We start from the raw sequence: 7,275 nt of genomic DNA on the forward strand, positions 1-7,275 counted from the left end.
TCGCGCCGTGGCCCAGCCCGGCTCGGTTCGGAGCCAGCGGAGCCAGCCAAGGAATCGCAATCCCGGGCCAAGGAAAGTAAACCCGGGCCAGCCGGGCTGGGAAGGAGCGATGTCCCCGCTCCGGCCCGGCCCGCGGCATCCCCGGGGCTGTGCCCGACCCCCGCACGGAAATCCCGAATCCCGCCGTGCCCTGGCAGAGCCGCGATCCTGCTCCCCCCGCCCCGGGAAAACAGCCGGAGCCAGCCGATTGCAGCCTCCCCGAATTGCGGGAATTGCGGGGACCCCGCACCGCGGCTGCTTCGGGGTGGGACCCAGGCGGTGTCCGCTGGGACGTTCGCATCCTCCCCACGGTGGAGCGCAAACCCTCTGGAGAGCGGGCCGGCAATCCCGCTGGAATGGGGACATCTCCCTCTGGAGAGCCGGCCGGCAATCCCGCTGGAATGGGGACATCTAGGGGACCCCCCCGGCGGTGCAGCCCGGAGCCGTCGCGCTGGCCCCGCACGGACCCGCACCGCGCGGGTTTTGCCCCAAATCCGGTCCCAGCGCGCAGCCCGGGGCACAGGGACAGGGGGGCTTCACACGCTCCATCCTGAAGGATAATTCCAGCAAAACTCAGCACAGGCTCCCTCTTTCAGAACATCTGATTTTAGTGACGTCTCACGGGTTCCCTGACGCATCATTCCCTAAAACCTTGGGCTGGTTGTCATCTTTCCCCGTCCTTGCTGTTAAAAAAAAACCCAAAAAAGCCAAAAACCTGGCAGAGCTGGATGTTCATTGAAAGAATCACCTTCAAGAAAAGTCCAAGCTGTCCCAGAGCTTCCAGCCACAATCACACCTGGGGCTTTTTTGGGGCTCCCTGGCCCTGGCAGGCTCAGGTGTTTGTGCCTCTCTGCCCTTCAAGAAAAAATGTTCCTAAAAACGAGTCTGGCATTAAAGCCCTCAAATGCTCTGTGTGATGTTTTGGGAAGGCACACACAGGACTCTGTGTCACCTGGGATTTAAAACCAGGCATCAGTGACACCACAAACATTGCACTTCGGATGTTCCAACAACAGCAGCACTCTGTGATATTAATTAGCCAGCAGCTTGGTTAATTCGGGGCTTGGCAATTCCCCAGAAACCTTTCAGACACAGCTCTGTGCCCTCCCTGCTGCTCTGGGAGGTGACAGTGGCCTGGCAGCTCCCGAGGGCTGTGAGGCTCAGGGGAGCTGGCAGAGCCACCCAGATCCACGGCAGCCCTGCCTGGGGATCCTCCTTGCCCCTTGCATTGCCTCCTGCCCGGTGTGTGACTGACACAGCTCTGAGTGGATTGATGCCACCCCTGTGTCCCAGCAGGGTGTGAAGCCCCCAGGCCAGGCTGTCCAAACACAATAGCCAGGTCCTGGCACAGGGAGCACAAAATCCACGTAGGAAAACCCCAGGCAGCCCTGCAGGAATCCTTCCAGCTGTGCCAGCTGCCAGGGGCACGGGGCAAGAGGGCATTTCTGGCTCGCTGGAGCTCATTCCTGAGTGCTGCACATGTAATCCTTTCCCAAACCTTTCCCATGCTCACGTTGAGAAGCATTTATTTTGGTTGCTTGCCAAAAGTCCTCCCCATGAGGCTTTTTGCAACCCCTCACTCACTGGTTCAGTGCTTCCCCACCTCGTGCTGCAGTTCTTCAATGTATTTGAAGATATTTTCAAGGTGGTTTTGGTGTTCCAGCCCAAACGATCCCTCTTCCCACAGGTTTCTCCCCATGGCAGAGATTTAAGGGTGGCAGAATCAGCCCAAGCTGCAGTTTTGTTGTTTTTATTAACATGGGCAGTTTGTCCTCTGTGTTCACACTTGGGGGAGTTGGACTGAAATTCTGGAGCTGGTTCGGTTCTTCCTCTATGCTACCCTGGAGGAGATTAAAGAGGACTGAAAAGAATTGTTAAAAGTGACACCTTCAAAAGAACAATGTGGGTTTTTTTGAGTGTTTCTGGTTTGTTGGAAAAGTATTTTTTTCCCTCCAGTGGTGGAGGTGGGAAAGAAGGTGGGAGGAGAAGACGGGAAGAGAGGACAGGCAGACAGCAATGAGCACCTGCACATTTTCTCTGGGCAGAAATCACATGTGGCTCTCATAAATCATCTTATTAATACTGTCCATGAATTCTGAGCAGCATCTCGTGTCTGTTCCGGGCTGTTAATTGCCTGTGCAGCCTGGCTGGGAGCAGTGGGCATTTCAAATGAAATAAATCCTGCTAATTATTGCTCTCAGCTTCGTGCAGGAGGTGCCTGAGAGCTCCCTGCTCTCCTCAGGGGAACTTTTATTGCTTTCTTCAGGATGGCACCAACCTGAATAAGGATCAGATCCTGGAATGCTGTGGGGAGGGAGAGGGGTGCTAAAGCCAGGATTACCCCTAAAGCTCAGCTTTGAGGTTGGGCATGAGCTGCAGCTCTGCTCTGGAGCAGGATCAACATTGGGGGTGTCCCTGTGGGATTTGGGGAGGAGGGGGAGAAGCCAACCATGGACATGGGAGGGATGGGAAAGGAGCTCTCAAAGGAGAGTTCGAGGGAGGATTTACAAGGGCCTGCAGTGACAGGACACTGGGAATGGCTTCCACTGCCAGAAAGGAGATTTGGATGGGACATAGGGAAGAAATCCTTCCCTGGGAGGGTGGGCAGCCCCTGGAAGCTGTGGCTGCCCCTGGATCCCTGGCAGTGCCCAAGGCCAGGCTGGAGCACCCTGGACAGTGGAGGTGTCCCTGCCATGGCAGGGGTGGAGGGAGATGAGCTTTAAGCCCGCAGCACTCCATGACTCCCTGGCAGCAGCTTCGGAGCCTGGCTGGTGTCAGTGGCTCTCCCAGCACATCCCCAGCCCAGCAGCAGCAGCAGCTGGGGCTCCCTGGCAGGAAGCAGCAGGATTCTGGCATTTCCTGAGGCTGGGGGAAGCAGGAGGTCCCATTTATTGTCTGGATGGGAGCAGTGCTCGGTGTTCCACGTGCTCCTCCAGGCAGGAAATCAGGATCATGGTCTGTTCCTGAACAGAGCATCTCCACCTGCTCCAGGGCACGAGGACCTGGGGGAGGTCACCTCACTGCTCCTCCTCCCTGCTGCCAGGTCCCTGGGTCACTGGTTTGAATAAAAAGATAATTATTAATAAGATAATTCTTCTCTTTGCCCAGCAGCCTCCTCTGCAGTCGTTTGCTGGCTGTACCTCAGCCCTGCAGGGTTGGCAGCCCCTGCCCTGGCAGGTACCAACCCCCCCATCCTCTGGCCGGCTCTGAGCCCTGCCAGCATTTCCTGAAACGAGGTTTTCAGCCCCAAATCCTGTTGGTGCTGCCTGGTTCCAAGGGCACTTTCAGCAGGGGCTGGGGAGGCTCCTCCCAGCACGGCACAATCCAGATGTTGTGAATCACTCCAACATCTGCACCTCATCTCCAGGGGCAGGGCAGCAGCCAGGGAGGGGCCCTGGGAGCTGGGAGTGTTTGGGATGGGCCCCAGAAAATCAGCTGGAACCGATTTCCCCTGAGTCACTCGGAAAACGCTTGGAGAGGGGGATGAGAGGATTTGGGGTCTTTGCATTTGGGGTCTTTCTCTGGAGTAACTCCTGGTGGGCAGGGCTACCTGGTGAGGTGGGATCTGCCTCCTCCTCTCCAACATTAACAGCTGAGCTGCAGGGAATCCAAAATGTTTGCAGTCTCCTGCTTGGACAAAAAGCAACAAAGAAACCCAAAAAACAAAACAAAACAAAACAAACAAAAAAACCCCAACCAAACAAACAAAAAACCATCAAAAAAACCCCAAAACAACCACCCCCCCCCCAAAAAAAAACCAACAACAACAAAAAAAAAATAGCAATTATAAAGTGAATAAACCCCGGAGGTGCTGCCCAGGGCTGTGTGAGGAGCAGGTGAGGCTGATGTTGGTGTCACCTCCTGTCCCCTGCACTGGAGCCATGCTGGTGTCACTGGGGCAAGCTGGGCACTGCCAGGGCAGCTCCTGCTCCACATCCCCCCCAATCCCCCCAGCACCAGCAAACTCCTCATTAATGAACCCCCTCATTAAGGCCATGTGGAGAGAAGGCAGGAGAGGCACTTTTGTATTTTTTGCTGAATATTGGCTGTTCAGCCATGGATTTATTCCCCCTGTCACCACACAGCCCAGGACACCACGGAGCCCCCTCCAGATGTTGGAGTTTCCCTGAAGAGATGGGATGGCTGCAGCATGAGGGAATAATTAAATTAGAAAATTCCACAACTGCTCTGAATCTGTGCTTGGAGCAGCCTGGGATAGTGGAAAATGTCCCTGACTGTGGAAAAAGTTTGGAGGAAGAGGCTCTTTAAGGTCCCCTCCAACCCAAAGCATCCTGTGATTTTATGGAATGGTTGCCTAATTTGTAGTTTTCTTTCATTTATCCATATTCTCTTTTTAAAGGGAATATGGGTAAATTAAAATAAATTTCCTTTAATTTAAATTTTATGGGTAAAATAAATTAAATTTTCTTTAATTTATCCATATTCTCCTTTTTAAGGGAATGTGGATAAATTAAATTATAAATCTTCTTCCCAAGAAAACTGTAAAGGTACAAAGCCTTTGCACCTTGTATTCTATGAATATCTATTAGAAAAGGCAATATTGATAAATTAAAGACACTATAAAAGGACTCCCGTATAAAAGGAATAAAAATGATGTATTTTACATCTATAAAGGGAAAATTTCCAGGAAAAACCACACCCTTGTTTGTTTGCAACTCAGATCCCAAACTTTGCAGTGAAATTACTTTTATTTCTTGAATTTTATTAAAAAAAAATGGAAATATTTAGCTGTGGCCTACAAAGAATGATTCCTACTCCTCTGACACCTCTGGTAGTTAATCAAGACTATAAAAGTGCTGACCTGAATTAAGACAAAGTGTCAGGGAATGTAATTACAGGACAATTACCCAGATCCATTCTTTTTGTTCAGCGAGGAGCTGATCCCCAGAGCCAGGCACATCTCCAGGCCCTGCATTCTCCACGCATTTCACACCTTGTCTGGGAGATAAAACATCGCCACACACCCAAATTCCCATTAAAACCTGTCCCTTAGGGCTCTCAGAGGTAATGGAGAAATTGGAGAATTGCAGCTGCCAGCCAAAAGCCCCACTGAAGAAATTTCAGGAGGAAAATTTCTTAAAGTGTGGCATGGCCAGGATTATTTTTATTTTTTAAATGCAGGGGGAAAAAATTATTTTTTTGTTTTGTTCTAAATACAGGAAATTTGCACAGCGTTTCCACTGAAATTCAGGGTGGTTTGCTCTCAGCAGTAAAAGATCTTCCCTAGGATAAGAAATCATTGATCAGCCTGGAGACAACCTGTGAGGTGTTAATAAAGTACCAGACCAAACCCCATAAAGCACTTTGGAAATTACCTGCTGCTCAAAGCAGGATAAAATTGGAATTCTGGAATTCTTCCCTGAGCAGTGAGGGGGGAAATATTCAAAAACCTGTTTGACACAAGGATTTGATTCTAAAAGTGTTCCTAGGAGTTAGAGGGGAAAGGAAGAGCCCCATGCCTGGAATCCTGGGTGTGTCCTGGGGCAATCCCAAACCAGCAGCAGATCCCAAGGAACAGGAACCCCAATCCCTGGCACTGACATATTTTATGGAAAATCCTTTTGTTAGGATCTTTCCTCCTGAGAAGCTGAGATGCCTCAGAAACAAAATGTACACAATAATTATCTGCTGCTGTGGAATGCAACAGGTGCATCTTTGATTGGTCTCATGCGGCTGTTGTTAATTAATGGTCAATCACAGTCCAGCTGTCTCGGACTCTCTGGTCAGTCACAAGATTTTATTATCGTTCCTTTCAATTCCTTGCTAGCCTTCTGATGAACTCCTTTCTTCTATTCTTTTAGTATCATTTTAGTATATAATTTTGTTTTAATATAACATATCTCATAAAACAATAAATCAGCCTTGTGAGCATGGAGTCAGGATTCTCCTCTCTCCCCTCGTCCTGGGGCCCCCGGGAACACCACACAAACCCCAGAGCACAAACACACAGCAGGGCTCTTACCATAAAAATGAAGGTATTTATTCAAGAAGTACAAATTTGATGGTACCAGCCATCTTTGAAAGCCATTCCCATGAGGCAGAGAGGACACAGAGCCGAGTCCCTTGCTCAGAGCACACGGAAGCAAAGTGTCACCAAGTGCCACCAGGTGTCACCAAGTGCCACCGGCGCGGTCCTGGCCGGCGTTGCTCAAATCCGCCTCTTTTGAAACATTCCCTGGACTTGAGAGGCACAATTAGGGCTTTTAAGCCAAGACCAGTTTGTTGTTTTCATAAAGCCACCAGCTCCAATTCCTTTTGTTTCCCATTGCCTTGAGTTGTCTCCAGCCTTTGGAGCGGATTCCGATTTCCCAACGGAAAGAAAAAGGGACCTGGGAGTGAGCAGGTGCAGGATTTGCTGGAGCTCAGGATGAACGAGAGGTTTTAAGGCAGGAGTCAGGATCTGAAGTTGTCTCTTTGCCCCATGGCTCTGGCTGAGTGGTCTTCGTGTGGAAAATGTACAAATCCAGAGTTCCCCTGGACCGACCTCCTGCTCGGAGGGTCGGGACAAATTTTCCGTGGAAAATCCAGCAGACACGTTGGGTAAAAGTCTCAAAGTCCACTTTAAGGAGCCTTTTGGTTAAAATATGTCATTTTCCAGCTGCCTGCCTGGTGTAGGCTCAGTGAAGTGTCCCCCTTGGGAAGGAGAGCTCCAGGTCCATCCCCACGGGTGGAATCTGGGAGAGGAGAGGCACCCACAGCAATCCCAAACAGCTCCAGGGAAGGGAAATCCTGGAGCAGATGTGTGCATCCATCCAAACCACCACGAGTGTTTGTGGCTGCAGAGGGAACAGCAGGACATTCATCATTGGGGGAGGAATTCCAGCCCTGAGGCTTCCCAGGGAATCTGCAAGGCAGCCACACATCCAGGGGTTTGGAGCAGGCTTTGCTGCTTTCCAGGGAAGTGCAGCGTGGACAAAGCTCATCCCCACAGCCAAGGCAGGGGTTTTTAAAAACACCTTTCTCAAGCACCTCTAATCCCACCCCAGAAAAGTCCAAGCTGTCCCAGAGCTTCCAGCCACAATCCAGGAGGGATTTGATTACAGGGAAGGGCAAAGGCAAAAAAAAAAAAAAAAAAAAGAAAAAAAATAGAAAAAAAAAATAGAAAAAAAAGTCCCTTTTCCTAACAGAGACTACTTTCATTTCAAAGTAACAGGATCTGAGCAGCACAGGGAAAAAGCCAAAAAAAGAAAAATTCCTTTTTTTTTAAATGTAAAC

This window comes from Fringilla coelebs (genome assembly GCF_963513975.1).
Source record: "Fringilla coelebs genome assembly, chromosome: 15".
In the NCBI taxonomy this organism is placed as follows: domain Eukaryota; kingdom Metazoa; phylum Chordata; class Aves; order Passeriformes; family Fringillidae; genus Fringilla; species Fringilla coelebs.